Source organism: Maniola hyperantus, chromosome 9 (assembly GCF_902806685.2).
Source record: "Maniola hyperantus chromosome 9, iAphHyp1.2, whole genome shotgun sequence".
NCBI classification, from domain to species: Eukaryota; Metazoa; Arthropoda; class Insecta; order Lepidoptera; family Nymphalidae; genus Maniola; species Maniola hyperantus.
In genome coordinates, this window is record NC_048544.1 from 2,693,282 (window position 1) to 2,713,892 (window position 20,611).

Genomic DNA, 20,611 nt, shown 5'->3' on the forward strand with positions numbered 1-20,611 from the left:
CGACAAATCAAACCATCAAATTAATCGTGGTATGTACCCGTTATCTACATTAAAAATACTTAAGCTTAAAATTACTGAACTAAGATTCCTATTTTTATAGCTTACCTACTAGCTGCCCCGGCGAATTTCGTACCGCCCAACAGTCGATTCTTTTTCAGGATTTTTTTTCTAAATTGTTCTCTCCCTAAGAACCATCCCCGTACTTCAAGGAATAGTATGAAAAAAGAATTAGCGACATCGGTTCTGCTGTTCTCGAGATTTGCGATCAGCAACACGTTCAGCGATTCATTTTTATATATAGAGATTTTACTTCTTACCACTATCTTTGTGGTACTAGAACCACCTGTTTTGAAAGCTTTTGAAACCAAAAATGGACTATCCCAATTCTGCATATAATTTCATGGTAACATTAAAAAGTGATTACGAATACAGTACGCTGTATGACGAACTAAATACAGGATAACTCTATATTTTCCTGATTTATTTACCACTAAAATAAATACTTATACTGTCTCAACATATTATTTTTATTATAAGCAGGTATTAGTGAGTAATTAGTAATTAGTGAGAGCTGGTTACACAACATTTACCAAGTCTATTATTAGGCATAAGAGATCATGTTTTAGGAAATCGGTCCCGTCTAGTTGTTACCAAAAACAGATGTTAGTGGTATAGTGCATTCAATATTAACTGGCGAGTTTCCACTTGAGACGTCATTAGAAATAACATTCGACATGCCACAATAAACAATACGGGTAATAAACCAAACACTCATAGAGCCCATTCCTTTTTAAAGGAGCCGGTTCAACCTTATATATTTTGTTGCAAACCAACCAGTGTTGATACAATTGAATTTACCCGCCATGACTTAATCCTATTGTTATTGCTAATGACGGTGCCAAGTGGAAACACGCCAGATAATATTGAATACACTGACAGAAATAATACTGTACAGTGCGCAGTCTCATTTGCGCCGCGTCGTAAGCAGAGGCCCTTCGGAATAGGACCCCGGATGGGTTCGAAACTAGTCTGACTTACTTCGACTACTTATGTCATGAGAGTTCAGCTTTTATTTAAATCTATAATGGATATCACACACGACCACCGCGAATACGATAGTTTAAAAACGCTAAAATAGTAATATTAAGTACCTACCTAGCAGTGGCGTGCATAGGGTTTGAAGCCAGGGTAGGCATTAGTTAGGTAGGAACCTGTTTACTGGTAGGTCATAATGAAAAATATGCATTGAGCTATTACAACTGGGGTAAGCAGTGCATTAATGCCTCTATGACCTGCACGCCACTACTACCTAGATAGGTAAGTATAAAGATTTTTATTCATCGGTAAGTTATTGCTAGTATCATAACTGCTAATAACATAGGTAAATTATGTATCCGAGATGTGGCCGCTAATTCGTCTCATAAGAAAGCTCAGAGTCAATCAGCGGGCGATGGAGAGAGCTATGCTTGGAGTTTCTCTACGTGATCAAAGTAGAAATGAGGAGATCCGTAGGAGAACCAGAGTAACCCATGCCTCAGCGGATTGCGAAGCTGAAGTAGCAATGCGCATGGCTAATAGTTGGGGTCTCAACTCCCAAGGTGCTGAAATGGCGACTTCGTACCGGAAAGCGCAGCATCAAAATTTTATTTGAATAAAAATCTTTATATATCTTTAAGCTTGCGATATAAGATTAAAGTCAAAGTCAAAGTCAAATGATTTATTCAAAATAGGTAATAAATTACTCTTATTGCAATTATTATAACGCAAACTTAAAACTAAAGACGTAGGTATTTAGGTACACAAAGAATAACAATCTTAATTTCTTGTATGGCATAATATTATTGTCAATTGAACACTTGAAAAGAGTTACCGCCGAGTTTCTTGCTGGTTCTTCTCGGTAGGAACGGCATTCCGAACTAGTGTAACTAATAAGTATATTATTTGACGATTCAAGCTTTTGAATAAGTTTACTTGTATAAGTTTACTTGAAGAAAAATATACTTATTCTGTTCTCTATTCTATAGTTTAGTTTAGTTAGGTAGGTAAATAAGAATTATTACTTCCTATTCCTACATCCATGGGTTAGCTCAGAGGCAAAAGTGATTGAGCTGATATTACTATTTTTTTAATGTAGGCTACTATTCTTACTACTAGACTTTTTTTAATAAGCTGAACCGATTTTGATAATCGAACGAATAAGGCATGTATAAGGCACAAATATTGTATGTAGGTAAAATAAATGATTAGATTTGTGAACGAAAACTTTCAAGACCTGAGAATCCCTGGATATAAGTGGCAACTGGCAAGTGATAAGACTGTTTTGTGGGAATTCTTTTAAGAGACAAATGTCCAGCAGTGGACATCTAGCGGTTGAAGGCAGTGTTCATTTATGAGTGCTTAGTCTAGTGGTTAAGACGTCGGCCTTCAATTCGGGAGGTCGGGGGTTCGATTCCGGGCACGCATCTTTAAATATTCGGAGCTATGGATTATTAAGGGACTGGCAACACTCGGGCACACGGGGAGGTTACCTGGCTGATACCCCCTGCCAATTCGCCCTGGGCCAACGTGGCAGACTATGTCCCAACCCTCTTCATTCTGAGAGGAGACCCGTGCTCAATAGTGGACTGGCGATGGGTTATTCGTGATTCATTTATAAAGCTGCATATACACATGTAAACATTGGCTGTGCAATCCAAACTAAAATAGAAAATTTTCAGGTATGGTTTTTCTTGAGCTTTTGGCAGCGGAAAAATTTTGGCAGCATCTAAGGTGTTTATTGCTTTGAATAGTGGCTTTTATAGTCTATGGATTAAATAGATCTCTGGTCTATGCCCTATATTTGGTGTAGGCAATGCTTAGCAATGCTAGCAGTACAAGAATTAGTCTATACTCGGATGCCCTAGACGCATGCGCGCTCCCGCCCGTGCCAGACAAGATGGCCACTCGGTAACGCGTCGTTCAATTGATTTTTATTCCGTTCTTCCCACACCGTTTGCATCCGAAAAACACAAAACGGCTCCGCGAAATACCACGTCTGTATTGACCACGACGCCCGCAGCGGTTAAAAATAAAACCGTATTATTTTATAATTTTATAACCTGAACCGAACCCGAACTGTTTCTGTGTTAAGCGTTATGTGTTAATAACTAGTGTATTTAAAATTTGGAACGGGTAAGTGCTAGATTTAATGATTTTTTAAAATTTCCAAACCCTTTGAAACGACGGAATGAGTGCCGTTCAGCCTCTACCTACATATTCAAGTTTTCCGATTCGCTCTTGACATCATTTATGCATAACTTAAAAGAAAAACGAACTAAGTAGATGTTCTAATTTTAAAAATTGCAATTTTCATTGGTGAAATGACATAACGTGCTAGTGCAATTTAGTTGGAGCTGTGTCATTGGTTTTTTAAACGTTTTCCCTGAAATTCGGGAGCCCTATATCCGTCTCTCTCACTCTTACGGACTTTATCCCGTTCTGAGGTCTTTTTCAATGAGGAGATAAGCATGCGCGGTGCTTTATAGGCTTCGATGAGATAATTTTTCTTGGTTAAAAAAATTACTAAGAAAGGGACCTATTTTTCAGACGGCCCGTTAGCTGGGTTATACAACATCTACTTTTTTTCTGTAGTTAACGATTTAACCTGATTTAAATTGGTTTAATGTAGTTAAAAATAAAATTTGAAATTAAGTAGGTTACCTATTTAAAAGAGCTTTTCATAAAATTGCAAATTGCATGTTGCATATTGGTCGATGAATTCGGGCCTGGAATGAAAATCATTTACTTAAGTCTAAGAAAAATTTACTTAACCAAAGTCCACAGTGTTAGTAAGTTAGTAATAAGAAGGTAATAAATATTTATTCTTCGAATATATTTTTTTGCTTAGCTGTCTTGGATTCCCGGGCATACGTCAATGGGGCCTCAAACAACGATTTCGTAAGATTCTGTTAGGGTTAGGGACATTCTTTATAGAAATTGATTACTTTAACGGGCTAGAATATATTAGATCTAGATTTTACTCAGCGGGTGATTGAGAGAGCTATGCTTGGAGTTTCCCTACATGATCAAATGAAAAATGAGGAGATCCGTAGGAGAAATAGAGCAACCGACATAGCTCAGCGGGTTGCGAAACTGAAGAGACAATGAGAGGGGCACATAGTTCGAAAATTTAAACGTTGAGGTCTTAAGTTAGCGCATATTTTTTTGTCATTCCTTTTGAGAGGAAATCTATGCTCCCATACTGGTGGGAGGCTTCGGCCGTGGCTAGTTACCACCCTACCGGCAAAGCCGTGCCGCCAAGCGATTTAGCGTTCCGGTACGATGCCGTGTAGAAACCAAAGGGGTATGGGTTTAATAAAAACTGCCATACCCCTTCCAGGTTAGCCCGCTATCATCTTAGACTGCAACATCACTTACCACCAGGTGAGATTGCAGTCAAGGGCTAACTTGTATCTGAATAAAAAAAAAATACTGAGCATAGATCTCCTGTCAAAATGAATAGCGTTTCGCCATAGTCTATCACGCTGCTAAGTGCGCATTGGCAAACTTCACACACCTTTGAGAACATGATGGAGAACTCTTAGGCATGCAGGTTTTCTGGCGATGTTTTCCTTCACCGTTAAAGCAAGTGATAAGTAGTTAATACTTATTCAATTGCTTAAAACATAACTCCGAAAAGTTAGGGGTGCGTGCATGCCCGGGAGCGAACCTCGGACTAGGAGGCCGACGCGATGGTGACGTCTTAACCACTAGGCTTTCACCGCTTAAATGGTCATTTTTTAATTCAGATACAGGTTAACCCTTGACTGCAATCTCACCGTGTTAAGGCGACATGCGTTCCAAAAGCGGTGTTGTTACACATTTCGGATGTTCAAAGAATCAAGTTTTGCCCTTTATTTTTAATATAATTAAAATTAAAGATATTCTTTAGTGAATTACGAGAGCCAAAACACTATTGGAATAATTTGGCTCGATACAAAAAAATCGCGAATTATCGCCAAAATACGCATTTTTTTTTTACACGACCATTAGGAGAAAAGCCAGTTTTATTCGATTGATGTAAAACCAATTTCAATAAAATTTCGTATTTACGTTCAACGTTTAATATCTAAGGGATTAGGGTATTATTTTATGGTATCAGAGCACATAGAATTTAAAATATAAATATAAAAAGCGTGCAACAAATTTGCGCTCGGGCGGCCCAGATTTCGCCCGCAACGCGCCTAAGAGAGCACCCGTGTTAACAATCTTCAATCCCATTTCGCCTTTAGCGCTGATGCAGTCTAAGATGGAAGCGGACTAACCTGGAATGGGTACTGCAGTTTTATTAAACCCATGCCCCTTTGATTTCTACACGGCATCGTGTGGCGGCATGGCTTTGCCGGTAGGGTGGTAACTAGCCACGGCCGAAGCCTCCCACCAGAATAGACCAGAAATTTAGAAATGATAAAATTCCAAAGGAACACGGGACCTCCCACTAATAATACCACAGCGCTTACCACTGCGCCAGGGAGGTCTTCTAAAATCAATTAAACAATTTCAATTGTTTTACTTAAACTCTTTGAATTTTTCTATGACATAATGCCGTCTAGTAGGTACTTACCCAAGTAATTTAAGTTGACGTCAACTTTTCCTACAGATTAAGGGTTCTGTAGTGAAATTTATGCGACTACCCACTGAAAACTTGTAGCCCGGATATTTGTACATCGGATTTGATTGATAAATCAGTACCCTTATTATAAATACGAAAGTGTTTGTTTGTTGGTTTATTGGTTTGTTGGTTTGTTGATTTGTTGGTTTGTCCTTCAATCACGTCGCCACGGAGCAACGAATTAAGACGTGTTTTTTTTTGCATAGGTATAGTCAAAGACCTGGAGAGTGACATAAGCTACTTTTTATCCCGGAAAATCACGCGGACGAAGTCGCGGGCATCAGCTAGTTTTATATATAAAGAAGATTAAGCTTTTGGGTCATTGTATATCATGGACTTCCACAAAGTAACACCTACTTCTATACAATATACAATTAAAAGTTTTTATTTTACTCTACGGAACAATTCTTTTTACAAAGTCGCTAACTCTGACAGGATTATAACACTCATACTTGCCGCATAATGTGTTATTAGCTTACGCATTCCAATACGCATACAGTCATAAGCATATTTAGCTACCGCTACAAAGTTAGGCTGACTACACACGACGATGAGACGACGCAAGCTTTACCGGATTTGACAATACCCATGTGCACAACGACGACCCCATACAGTACGGGGGCCCTGGACCCAACACACGACCGAGACCTCGAGGCCCTTAGCCAAGAAGGCAGGCCGCTGACAACGGCTTAAAGGACGTTACCGGGGAAGCGTTCTTCGAAGCTAAGCGAAATTTGGCAGGTTATCTAATATATATCTGACATTTGGGGGAAAATCTGAAAACCGTGTATTTATTTATTTTATTTATTTTATATCCCATTAGAACGGCAGTGCCACTTACACTAACTAGATGATTAATAATAAATTTAAATACAAATAAAGGTACAAGAAAAAAGACATAAGTGTATAATATGTGGTTAGATCATGAACTAATAATAATTAGTACATATTTTAAATTTTCGAAGTAAGATAGTATATTAAGTGGGGTATCATATGAAGGGGCTTCAACTGTGCATTCTAAAACAGTTTTATGTTTATTTTTAGGCATCATAGTTTTTGATATATCGTGCCAAATATCGAAAAAATACGACTGTAGTACAGAACCCTCGTTGCGCGAGCCTGACTCCCACTTGACCGGTTTTTAGACCTTAGACCTTATTTAGACAGCACGAAGTAATGCTTACGCAGTTCCGTGCTCACCTTGGTAGGCATGGGTAGGTTATTTTAGTCCGTGCGAGTCGGACACACCCTGCCAGCAGGCAGAAGTCCGTAGGGATTTTTCCTCCCCCGAAGAAAAAAAAAAACACCTTATTTAGAGTACTATAGTATTAAAGTATGGCAAGGGTTAATAAGTTTTTTTTATGGTTCCGTAACCGGTATGTAGGCATATACCTACTCGTATTATTAGTAAATATACCCGTCGTGTTATCCGCCCGTAGAATAGCGTCGTAAATGCCAGACGTGACCTACTATACGCCGGGTAGTCCGTGGTACTAACACCGGGACAGCGCAGCGTGTTACCAATGTAACTAACTTACAGTACTTCATCATCATCATGATCAAACCATCGCCGGCTCACTGCAGAGCGCGGGTCTCCTCTCAGAGTGAGAAGGGTTTGACCATAGTCTACCACGCTGGCCATGTGCGGATTGGTAGACTTCACACACCTTTGAGAACATTATGGAGAACTCCCAGCATGCAGGTTTCCTCACGATTTTTGCCTTCACCGTTAAAGCAAGTGATATTTAATTACTTAAAAAAAAAACGGCCAAGTGCGAGTCAGGCTCGCACAATAAGGATTCCGTACTACAGTCGTATTTTTTCGACATTTTGCAGGATAATTCAAAAACTATAACACATAAAAATAAATAAAAATCTGTTTTAGAATGCACAAGTGAAGATTTCTTTTCTATTATATTTTATTATTTTATTTTATTTTATTATTATATTATTTCTTTCATATGATACCCCACTTGATATAGTTATCATACTTAGAAAATTGAAAATACTAGTTATTAGTTCATGACCACAATTTAATTTTTTTGTGTGATCTAACCCCAAATTCACGGTCTTCAGATTTTTCCCCAAATGTCTGCTATAAGATCTACCTACCTGCCAAACTTCATGATTCTAGGTCAACGGGAAGTACCCAGTAGGTTTCTTGACAGACAGACGGACAAAAAGACAGACAGACAGACAGACAACAAAGTGATCCTATAAGGGTTCCGTTTTTCCTTTTGAGGTACGGAACCCTAACAACGCACAAAATCTTAAAAAAATCTTAAATAATCGTATGCATAATTTTATACATAGACATACCTACTCTGGCAGAAAAACATGAATAGCCCTGTGGCCCTACCGCGGTTGTTTGACAGCTACAATGTCACGATCGCAATCATCTCTGATTGGTTAATGCTCGCTCACTATTGGCCACAATGCATTGTTGCAACAAGAATCGCACAAATTCAGCCAATCAGAACAATTGAGATTGTAATAATGATTGATGCAGGTTTAAGACAATCGCCCTACTGTCTGATTCGGTCGGGTAAAAAATGCCATTGGCTCTCTTGGTTTATATAACGCTTGGTCTCAGCTAGGCCTATTATAATGAGAAGTTTCCTGTGCTACGAGATATAACCAGAATGGTTCTTGGACAGTTTCTGTTAACCACCAGAATTCAGATATAAGTGCTTATTCTAGTCTTGTATTTTTTTTCTAAAATACAAAAATATCAAAAACCCCATTTAGTAGGTAAAGAGAGCGTGCAAAATTTTTGATTCTATTCGTGGAAATAAATCACAAATATAGCTATATTTTATTCTATTTAACAATGGGCATAGCGGTCATATACTCGTTTTGCCATGCTCGCTTTACCTTTTGCGTTATATTCACATTCACATAAGTATTTGCATACAAATAATATGATTAAATCAAAGTAATTTTGACGACCTCCCTGGCGCAGTGGTGAGCGCTGTGGTCTTAACAGTGGGAGGTCCCGGGTTCGATTCCTGGCAGGGGTTTGGAATTTTATAATTTCTAAATTTCTGGTCTGGTCTCGTGGGAGGCTTCGGCCGTGGCTAGTTACCACCCTACCGGCAAAGCCGTGCCGCCAAGCGATTTAGCGTTCCGGTACGATGCCGTGTAGAAACCAAAGGGGTATGGGTTTAATAAAAACTGCCATAACCCTTCCAGGTTGGCCCGCTATCATCTTAGACTGCATCATCACTTACCACCAGGTGAGATTGCAGTCAAGGGCTAACTTGTATCTGAATTAAAAAAAATAAAAAAGTAACATGAACAAAATACACTACGGTTAAATAGTCATTGTCGTCGTCGTTGATTGTCGTTGTTGATGATGATTAATTAAATAAAATGTAATTGGTGACAAAACGATAGGTAAGTACTAATAAAAATTAAAAACCGGCCAAGTGCGAGTCAGGCTCGCGCACCAAGGGTTTCGTAGTACAGTCGTATTTTTTCGACATTTTGCACGATAAATCAAAAACTATGATCCATAAAAATAAATAAAAATCTGTTTTAGAATCCACAGGTGAAGCCCTTTCATATGATACCCCACTTGATATAGTTATCTTACTTAGAAAATTGAAAATACTAATTATTAGTTCATGACCACAATTTAATTTTTTTTGTGTGAAGTACCCACAAATTCACGGATTTCAGATTTTTCCCCAAATGTCAGCTATAAGATCTACTTACCTGCCAAATTTCATGATTCTAGGTCAACGGGAAGTACCCTGTAGGTTTATTGACAGACAGACAGACAACAATGTGATTCTATAAGGGTTCCGTTTTTCCTTTTGAGGTACGGAACCCTAAAAATTGACTAAAACAATGAAACTAAAACTAAAACCTTAAAATATAATATTCTAAAATATATTGTTTAAAGGAGTCCCTTTAGGCAAGGTTAAACGATAAGTATACATACATTTATTTCGCCGTGGGAACATAAATATAAATTTCTATTTGACAAGGTTTGTTATATTATCAGCTTACGTGAACATGTATCAACTTCATTAAAGAGACAATTGAGGATATCCTACCGTGGAATTTATTCCAATTACTAGCTGATGCCCGCGACTTCGTACGCGTGGATTTAGGATTTTAAAAATCCCGTGGGAACTCTTTGATTTTCCCCGATAAATAGTAGCCTATGTCCCTTTCCAGGTCTTATAAACTATACCCATGCGAAAAAACACGTCGACCCGTTGCTCCGTTGCGACGTGATTGAAGGACAAACCAACAAACAAACACACTTTCACGTTTATAATAGGGGTAGTGATTAGTTATTACCTTGGTTTTACAGCAAAGAGTATGGAATACAAGTACTTTTTGGGTTCCGTAACTCAACAAAAAAGGAACCCTTATGGTATGCAATCGGGGTATGAGCACAGAGTAGGACTATCTACCTACTCGTGTGATATTTCAAAGTCAAAGTCAAAGTCAAAGTCAAATGATTTATTCAAAATAGGTAATAAATAACTCTTTTTGATGGGCAGATGTTGGATTTCTAAGATATAGTGGTGATAATTGTTACGCAAACTTAAAACTAAAGCTACGAGGGTTCCAAACGCGCCCCAGGTATATGTATATGAGTCCGGACTCCGGAGACAATCTTAATTAAATCAGGCCGTATAGTTGAAAAAGTCATTGACACGTTGGCATTCGTTTGATTGTACTAATTCCACTTATACAGTACGCGGCAAAAGTAATGTACATCGGCCTTTAGAATGACATTTTGGCTTTGTAGAGCGTTGTTCCTGTCACTCATACCAATATGAGGTTTTGTCGGCCTCAATGACAGACACAATGCTCTACAAATCTGCTATCTCCTTCTGAAGATCGATGTACATTAGATTTAGATTAGATTTATTTATGTGCTTTCATGTACATTAATTGATGGTGGGTGCTTAAAGCTAAATATACATGAGACTTTCTGCCGCGTACCTACTGTAATAGGTTCGTATAGTACGCGACAGGTCGAGATGGCAATCGGGGTATTGAGGGGGACGCCCCATACACCCACACGTCACTCGCACCGGTTTAGCGCGGGGCGGCGCGTGTGCGGGGAATTACCTCCCCGATTGCCATCTCGACCTGTCGCGTACAAGTAGGTATTATTAAAAGATACCCCACAATCATATTCATCATCATCATCATCATCAGCCTGTGGACGTCCACTGTTGGACATAGGCCTTCCCCGAAGAGCGCCACCACACCCGGTCCTCAGCCTTCCTCATCCAGCCACTTCCCGCCAGCCTCTTTATATCGTCGGTCCATCGTGCTGGAGGGCGTCCCACACTATGCTTGCTTAAACGCGGTCTCCACTCAAGGACTTTCCGGCTCCAACGGCCATCGCCTCTACGACAGGCATAGGTGCCCACTGCCACTTCAGCTTGCTAATAGTTTGGGCTATCTCAGTGACCTTGGTTCTCCTGCGGACCATTTCCATTTTGGATCTTGTCCCTCAAGGAAACTCCTAACATAGCCCTCTCCATAGCTCGCTGAGCGACTTTGAATTTGTGGACAAGGCCGTTTGTTAGTGTCCACGTTTCAGCATCATAGGTGAGGACGGGAAGAACACACTGGTTAAAAACTTTCGTCTTGAGGCACTGAGGAATTGACGATGAGAAGACTTGGCTCAATTTTCCAAAAGCTGCCCAACCTAGCCGAATTCTGTTGGCTTCCTCGTCGAAATTGCTTCTGCCTAATTGAATTGTTTGGCCAAGGTAATTGCCAACAATCATATTAACAGGTTCCTATGTTTTAATTTTATTGTCGCCCAGCAGTAGTCGCCAACCTAATATTTTTGGAAGCCGTAGTTAATACTTCAAACACCCAAATTACTATTTATTTGCCGCCGCGTTAAATACAGCCCCATCTAAATCCATACTACCCATATAAAGCTCTATAGAAAACTCAATAGAACCGATCTTAATGAAATTTGGCACATCCTGGATACGGAGATAGGATATTTTATCCCCGGAAATGAAGGAAATCCGGGAACAAACAAGCGAAGACGCAGGCATCAGTCAGGATCGAGAAGGGATTGAAAATCTCAATCAACTCTTCATTATTGTGTTTTTTTATTGGACTTTTATTGAATTAAATAATTATGTATAGGTATAGTAATTAACGATTCTCTATCTTAATATATAAAAGGAAAAGGTGACTGACTGACTGATCTATCCACGCATAGCTGAAACTACTGGACGGATTGGGCTGAAATTTGGCATGCAGATAGCTATTATGACGAAGGCACCCGCTAAGAAAGGGTTTTTGAAAAATTAACCTCTAAGGCGCTGAAATATGGGTTTGAAATTTGTGTAGACCACCGGACGAAGTCGCGGGCATAAGCTAGTTAAATCAAAATTAGAAAAAAATAAAACTAAAGTAAATCTAAATCCTCATCGAGATTCGACACCACCGCAGCGAGTCATTGTACCCAAGATTACCAGCATTACCCCTTTGGATGGCCAAATTAATTTCTTCCCATGTTTGAATCTTTGTATGTGGACTCTGTACTTATATGGTGCTATTTTGTACAATCAGAAAGTCAGTATCGGTTGACACTCGCAAGCTAACGGTGCTAAACTGAACAACTGAACAATAAACTGTTTGGTTTAAATTTTCCGTGTTACTGTGTCACTTTTACTCGGTGCCTTTTTTGTACGTTGATTTTTAATCGTGGTGCTTTGTAGGTCGATTTTCGGTTATCTATTTAGGTTCTTATTAGGTTCGTGATTATATATTTTTAATTTAGATTTCCGGGCGCTTTTAAGTTCAGTGTTAGTATAATTTTATTTATATTTGTGTGAAGTTTTTTGAACAATAAATAAATAATTTGTACAGTAAATAAATAATTTGCACAATAAATTAGAGTTAAATGTGTTGACATTGGTGAGTATTTAAAGTGGCTGATAAGTATAATTTTTAGTTGGTAGATATATTTCGTAAGCTCTCAGGCATGCAGGTTTTCTTTGCGATGTTTTGCTTCACCGTTAAAGCCACTAGCCAGTGATGATTAAAGAGGTGCCCGGGATCGAGTCCTAGACCTCCCGAATAGGAGGCGGATGTTTAACCACTAGACTATCACCGCTTCATTACACGACAGGCCCAAAAAAAAGAGTGTAATCTTTTCAGGGTTCGTGTTTGTATGTATATCAGTTACTTTGTTCCACCATAACTTCTAAATGTCTGAACAGATTTGGATTTATCGAAAGGTATACTTAGGTAGCTACGTCATCCTAAATGACGCTAGTCAATTTTTTGAAAAAAATAATTTAATATTGCGGCTGTATCATGGACCTAGATGGAGCCATTGTCAAACGTGAAATAAGTATGACTAGTTTTGATTTTTTTTTCATTTCATTTTACTAAATTTTGTAGAGCACTAAATAACACTATAACGGTGAAGGAAATCGTGAGGAAACCTGCATGACTGAGAGTTCTCCATAATGTTCTCAAAGGTGTGTGAAGTCTGCCAATCCGTACTGGGCCAGCAGCGTGGCGCATTGTGGGAATGGGTTTAATAAAAAACTGCCATACCCCTTCCAGGTTAGCCCGCTATCATCTTAGACTGCATCATCACTTACCACCAGGTGAGATTGCAGTCAAGGGCTAACTTGTATCTGAATAAATAAAAAAAAATCCTGACTATTGAATGTAGGAGGAATAGACCTATATAGTAATATAGTGCCCGACAGGTCAAAATCGGGGGGCGGACGCCCCGCACATCTGCACTTACCCGCACTATCCCGCACGCGGGTGACGTGTGGGTGTGCGGTTGGTCCCCCCGCCTCATTACTCGATTGCCATCTTAACGTGTCGCGTACTAAGCGGTGCAAGTTCGAAATTTCGAATCGAATTACTCGATTCTCACCGCTTCAATATTATGTTGTCGCTTTATGAATATAAAAATATTTTATTACGAAATTCGAGAAAACGGTAATGTGTGTGAATCATTATTATGTTCGTCATTGCCTTTGTATTGGAAAGTATGGACGCCGTGAGTGAAAGTCGTACTGAGTATTATGGAATAGAGGTATAGCTATAGGTAGTTTAGTCACATGGGTGATTTGAATGAATGAATGAATGATAATTCTTTATTGTACATCAAAATGAGAGAAACATAATTTTTGCTTCGAGGTAGGATTCTATTCCGGTTCCGCCTGGCTAGAGACCACACTTCTTTCTTGCTGGTTCTTCTCGGTAGGAAAGGCATTCCGAACCATGTAGTCCCGTTGTCCCCGTTAGCCGTATCCACGTTAACGGGGACATCGGGATTTGAATAAAATTATTAAAAACCTATCCCGTTGTCCCCGTTGTCATTTCCGTTTAACGGGGACATCGGGATTTGAATAAAATTATTAAAAACTTATCCCGTTGTCCCCGTTATCAATTCCCCTTCAACGGGGACTGCGGTAAATGAACAAAATTGTTAAAAACTCTTTCCGTTGTTTTCGTACTCTGCCCCCTTTGACAGTATTCGAGAGTCGACATTATTATTTAATTAAACTAAGTACCAGTGGTAGATGCATCCGACTATTCGTAAGTACTTGTAAAAGTTTATACGAATAAAAAAGATTTTTTTTATTTTTTATATTTTTTTATACACTCAAGCCGTAACCAGCCGCAAAACCTTCCATGCGTTCCGGCTGCGAACTGAAGAGCCAGTTCCCCCCTTCTCATCCCCTTGAATGGAGACCACCGTTGCTGCATCATTCGTCAAATACTTGAAAAGCCGGCAACGTATTGGTGGTTCCTGTGTTGCTGCAAAATAATATGTTCAGGGGCGGCGGTAATCACTTAACAACAAGTGGCCTGCTCGTTTCCTCGATTTAAAATTAAGAATGTATACTACATATGTATCCTACTAATATAAAAAAGAGGTAAAGTTTGTACTGAACCGATTTTGAAAATTCTTTCACCGGTAGATAGCGACGTTATTCCTGAGTAACATAGGCTATATTATATTTTCAAAAAAAAATTAGAAATCCCTACGCAAATTGTAATAAGCTACACGTGCGAAGCCGAGGCGGGTCGCTCGTAGAATATAATATTTTCATTCAAGTAAACTTTTACAAGTGCTTTTGAATCGTTTAATAATTTACCACTGCACTGGTTCGACTTCTACTACTACGTTGGACTTCTAGTCCTAAACTAAACTACACTAAGGCCTCTCAGGTATAAAATTTCCCAAAAGTCGACAGCACTACTGTATGAATGTAGAACGGAAAATTGTACTATCATAGAGGGTCTTTGTTTATTGTGCCTACTTGTTTGTTTTTTAGGGTTCCGTACCTCAAAAGGAAAAACGGAACCTTTATAGGATCACTTTGCTGTCTGTCTGTCGGTCTGTCAAGAAACCTACAGGGTACTTCCCGTTGACCTAGAATCATGAAATTTGGCAGGTAGGTAGGTCTTATAGCAGACATTCGGGCAAAAATCTGAAAATCGTAAATATGTGGTTACATCACACAAAAAATTAAATTGTGGTTATGAACTAAAAAATAGTATTTTCAATTTTCGAAGTAAGATAACTATAGTTATCAAGTGGGGTATAATATGAAACGGCTTCACCTGTGCATTCTAAAACAGATTTTTGTTTATTTTTATGCATCATAGTTTTTGAATTATCGTGCAAAATGTCGAAAAATACGACTGAATTACGGAACCCTCGTTGTGCGAGCCTGACTCGCACTTGGCCGGTTTTTTCTTGCTTTGTCTTGCTAATTACAAGAAAGTGCAATTTTCGGCCAGTTTGTGCTGTCGACCGACCGTGACCTCCGCGTATCGATCTAGACCGGAGAAAGTCACGCACAGAAACCTGGACTAGGCTACCTACCTAACGTACGCGACAGGTCGTGATGGCAATCGGGGTTGGGACGCTCCAGCATACCCGCACAGCCTCCGCGCTAACCCAGTGCGGGATAGCGCGGGTAACGAGTGGATGTACGGAGCGTCCGCCTGCCTCATACCCCGATTGCCATCTCGACTTGTCTCGTACTATAGGTACAATATAGACAACTATTACCTTTCTCTGAGAGCCAGCTATGTGCGTCATCATCATCATGATCAACCCATCGCCGGCTCACTACTGAGCACGGGTCTCCTCTCAGAATGAGAAGTGTTTGGCCATAGTCCACCACGCTGGCCAATTGCGAATAGGCAGACTTCGCACGCCTTTCTGGAGAGCTCACTGGCATGCAGATTTCCTCACGATGTTTGCCTTCACCGTTAAAGCAACAAAAGATATTTAATCACTTAAGCGAGTGAAGTCACAGGCGGTCGCTAGTGGCTTTAGAGGCTAGACGATCTGGCGATAAGTAGGACCTCCTCAGCTAGTGTGCGCCCAGCCTAAGTAGTAGCTAATCTCTTATCAGTATTAGTAAACTGTTATCAGTATGGGTGTGTGTTTGTTTTTCGTATAATTTTGCTTCGTATATGATGCGCCATGATAAAAAAATCGGTCAAGTGCTAACCGGCCTCGCACACGAAGGGTTCTGTAGGTACTACCGTACAAGAAATACTTAAGTTTTTTTTAATTTTCACGGCGGCCATTTTGAAATTTTTATTTTTTGTTGTGGCTATATAAATTTTCTTTCTTTTTTTTAAATGTGAAAATATTACAATAAAGCCCTATCTATTATTACGCATTCTGTGAAAATTTCAACTCTCGACCTATTCACGAGTTCACGAGATACAGCCCGCGCTGACAGAGAAACGGACGGACGGAAGGACAACGAAAGATTGGGTCCGTTGGCACCTTTCGGGTACTAAACCCTAAAAAAATCCGCCAAGTGCGAGTCAGACTCGCGCACTATTAATTCCGTATTTTTTTCGACATTTTGCACGTTAAATCAAAAACAATTACGCAAAAAAAAATCTGGTTTAGAATATTGACTTCCTTCATATGATAGATACTCCACTTGGTATACTTTATCTTACTTTGAATAGAATAGAATGTTTTTTATTCATGTACACTTTGTACAAGTACTTATGAATAGTCATGTAGTTTTAATTTTCCACTGGTTCGGAATGCCGTTCCTACCGAGAAGAACCAGCAAGAAACTCGGCGGTTGCTCTTTTTAATTTTTCAATTTACAATGTTATTATACCGTACTATACAAGCCATTGCCCCGTGCATTGCTGGAGCGAGTCAAATCCAAGCTTTTGAAAATTGAAAATAAATTATTGAAAGTGAAGATTGAAAATACTAATTTATTTGTTCATGAACACATTTTAATTTTCTTTTTGTGATGTAACCACAAATTCACAGTTTTCGGATTTATTCCTTTACGTACTTGTGCCATAAGACCTACAACGGGAAGTAGGTACCCTATAGGTTTTCTTGAGAGACACGACGGATAAACACAACAAACAGACAGACAGACAAACAACAAAAGAATATCGACATATACAAGTGAAGAATCAACTTCTGTATTTCTTTCTGTACTTGCCCAAACTTGAACTATGCGCCGAATCGCGACAGTGGAACCGTACCATAACGGTAGAGAATAGAGATCAACGTAATTTGCACGTTTCTTTCGGCCTTGCAGTACTAGGTAAGTACTAAGAGCCTACTTGGTTCGTAGCCATGTAAAGCAGGGTATCACCTGACCCACATGTATAAGCATTATTATATAATACGGCGAACAATGCAACCGTGTCTATCTATGTAATCCACCACCCGGTTAACGAGATTTGCCTGGTTCATGACATTATGCTTGTTCTCCAACGAGTGGGATATGCGATAAACGCATTACGGGAACTATGGTTGTACTTAGATAATTTCGATAAATTCTGTAGCAGGGGAACAAAAACCACATAAAATTGTTAACCTATTCCTGAATTTTCCTACAAAAATGTTGATAAAATGTTTCGACATAATAAATACAGGTCTCAGGTGAAGTTCCTGAATTTTCTAATCTAATAATTTCCACATAGCAGCTCTCTCTTTTTGCCAGCTTACAAACTTTGCCGTTCATGATGCCGTAGTTTAGTGCGGCCGTAAAATCTTTATTCATGTGGTAAAACCTAATTCTTTATCGACAAGTAAAACATTTGAATTGATTATACTTGAAAAAGAACAAGTCACAACATTGAAGCCGTAAAATTTTTCAGTTCTACCAAACTGCCTCAAATTATAGCATTAATATCACGGAACAGAAAAAAAATCTGTTCCGTGATTAATATGGTTTTGAGATGTGTTGCAACGCCATGTGGATTAGCTACTAACTAAAGTACGATTCAGACTAAGTACTATCGGCACAGTTCTTGACATCTTGGGAACTTCTAACAAAACGTCGAGGCTTCGACGTCATTAACAGGCGGTACAGTACGCGGCCGAAAGTAATGTACTTACATCGACCTTTAGAAGAAGATAGCAGATTTGTAGAACACTGTCTCTGTCATTGAGACCGACAAAACGTCATATAGGTATGAGTGACAGAGACAACGCTCTACAAAGCTAAAATGCCATGCCGCTGTACATTACTTTCGGCCGCTTACTGTGCATTTGATGCAGGTAGCCATAAAGTAGCTCTATTTTTCTATGATTTCACGTCACCATAGCCTAATATTTGACATAAACCGAGAGTTCCCTCACTTTAGTTCACTCTGTTATCGGCCGGAGATCTGCCCTAAAGCAATGCGTCAGAGCCCGCAGAGTAGCGTAATTGAAAATGCAATAAAGAAAATTGGAATGTACAATTTGACAGTTAAAGTTTATATTTGCATACATAAAACTTGAAATGCTTGCGGCTGCTCGCGCATTCCGAGGAAAGCGGTCGGTTGTCGTCAGTCGTTACCACTACCAACTCATTCCGTGGAACCTTCCATTTCGTTTTACTATGCTTCCATCCGCGCTGATTTCTGATAGATAGCTTTCTGTCACGTCACGACATACCACAACACAGACTGAGGTCACACGATGCGTTTCCGGTACGTTGCGCCGCCGCACCGCTGTGGATTTAGTATTGGGTGCTTTGCGTTCCCGCTCCGGCAAAAAGTATGGCGTTGCAACGCACGAGGTTCTTCCCGTCTCGGCTCTCTGGTCCCAAGCCCGTTGCGCGTGCAGTGCGGCGTCGCACGTCGTAACGCATCGTGTGGCGTGGTACAGCGATTTCTATGTAGGATGACGCAGCGGCACCGCGTCAGGCGCCAGCGCAAAATATCGCGTGGCTTTAATTTAAAGCAGGAAAGCGTTTTAGCACTTCCATTGCAATTTATTGTGTTCCTCCTGACCGAATTTCGCCACGGCAAGCAATCTCACGGGAAACAAGACAAATACGTAAGAAATACAATAGTTATCAAACTCTATTCCCTTAATCTCATATTCCGGCAATCCGTCACGACCGGAAAAGACTAATAGCTTTTTTGACCCGGGCCTCGAACCTTATGATCGTTTGTCGAATAAGCTAGCCCCTAGTAGACCAAAAAGGGTCACATCATTAACTTTGTATCGATATAGCAACGCGCAGACAATGGATGCTTTGCCAAATATGGTGACTAATGTATTTATAGAGTCGGATGGCCGGTGTAATTCCGAACTGGTTTCACGTGGGTTCACATCCTCAATAAAATATACTCCTAGCTCCTTGTAGGATTAGAGGTGATGCGTGCAACGGGAAAGTCATACGAAGTATAGTCAGTATAGTCATATTTGGCACTGTTTCGAATACAAATGTGGTTTTTAAGGGTTCCGTACCTCAAATGGAAAAACGGAACCCCAACAGGATCACTTTGTTGTCTTTCTGTCTGTCTGTCTGAAATGAAATTTGGCATGTAGATAGGTCTTATAACAGACATGAGGGGAAAAGTCTAAAATTTGTGGTTACATCACAAGAAAAAAATTAAAATGTGTTGATGACAAAATATTGCTATTATCTACTTTCAAAGTAAGATTACTATATACCAAGAGGGGTATCATACGAAAGAGCTTTACTTTTTCTTTTTATAATTTAACTTTAAATTAAATTTAAATTCTAAGACAGATTTTTATTTATTTTTAGGCATAAAATAGCTTTTGATTTATCGTGCAAAATGTCGATAAAATACGATTTTAGTACGGAACCCTCAGTGCGCGAGTCTGACTCGCACTTGGCCGGTTTTTTTTAATAAAGGTAACGAGCAAACGACGCCTGCTCGTTAGGCAGGTAAGGTGGTAACTAGCCACGGCCGAATCCTCCCACCAGACCAGACCAGAAATTTAGAAATTATAAAATCCCAAACCCCTGCCAGGAATCGAACCCGGGACCTCCCACTAATAAGACTATAGTGCTTACTACTGCGCCAGGGAGGTCGTCACGAGACGAGTTATCAACCTCTAACGAGAGGTAGCGTATCAGCTATTTTTTTCCCCTACATATCTACGGGGTAATAAAATCAGGTCAAAGCTTTAAAAAAGCTGTCTACACGTTATCTAGGCTATGGCATATTTGCTAAGAAGTACATTTCCTATTCCTATGCCTATTCCCCCTTTTGTAATGGAAAGACTTCTAAGCATTAGCACTAAGTATCCTACTTAGTTAGTGTACTAAGCTGTGATAGCCTAGTGGTTAGGAAATCCGCCTCCTAATCGGAGGTCGGCGGTTCGATCCCGGGCACGCATCTCTAACTTATCTGAACTATGTGCGTTTTACTTTTAAGTAGGTAATTAATATCACTTTGTTTAACGGTGAAAGAAAACATTGTGAGGAAACCTGTATATGCCTGAGAGTTCTCGATGTGTCCGTCTCTCTATGGCCTTTCTCACTCTGAGAGGAGACCCGTGCTCTGTAGTGAGCCGGCGATGGGTTGATCGACGGTTGGCGATGATCTAGCCTATTCCGTCTAAACTCAAAGCCGGTAACGCATCGACAGGTGCTGCAAATGTCCATGGGCGGCGGTAATCACTTAACATCAGGTGAGATTTTTTTTTTTTTGAAAGAATATTAGCCA

General features: G+C 39.7%; 1 protein-coding gene across 4 annotated transcripts in view; it reads left to right on the plus strand.

The window, feature by feature from the left end:
• Positions 1–2,895: 2,895 nt before the first annotated feature.
• The window catches only part of LOC117985464 (putative fatty acyl-CoA reductase CG5065), a 55,417-nt gene continuing 37,701 nt past the window's right edge, over positions 2,896–20,611 (plus strand). The window contains exon 1 of one of the 4 annotated variants that reach the window (XM_034972195.2): positions 2,896–3,171. The gene's annotated coding sequence lies outside the window, so the exon portion shown is untranslated. Of the gene's footprint in view, positions 3,172–12,328; positions 12,569–20,555; positions 20,577–20,611 lie in introns of those variants that run through there. The other 3 variants (XM_069501006.1, XM_069501005.1, XM_069501007.1) reach the window with 3 other exon arrangements.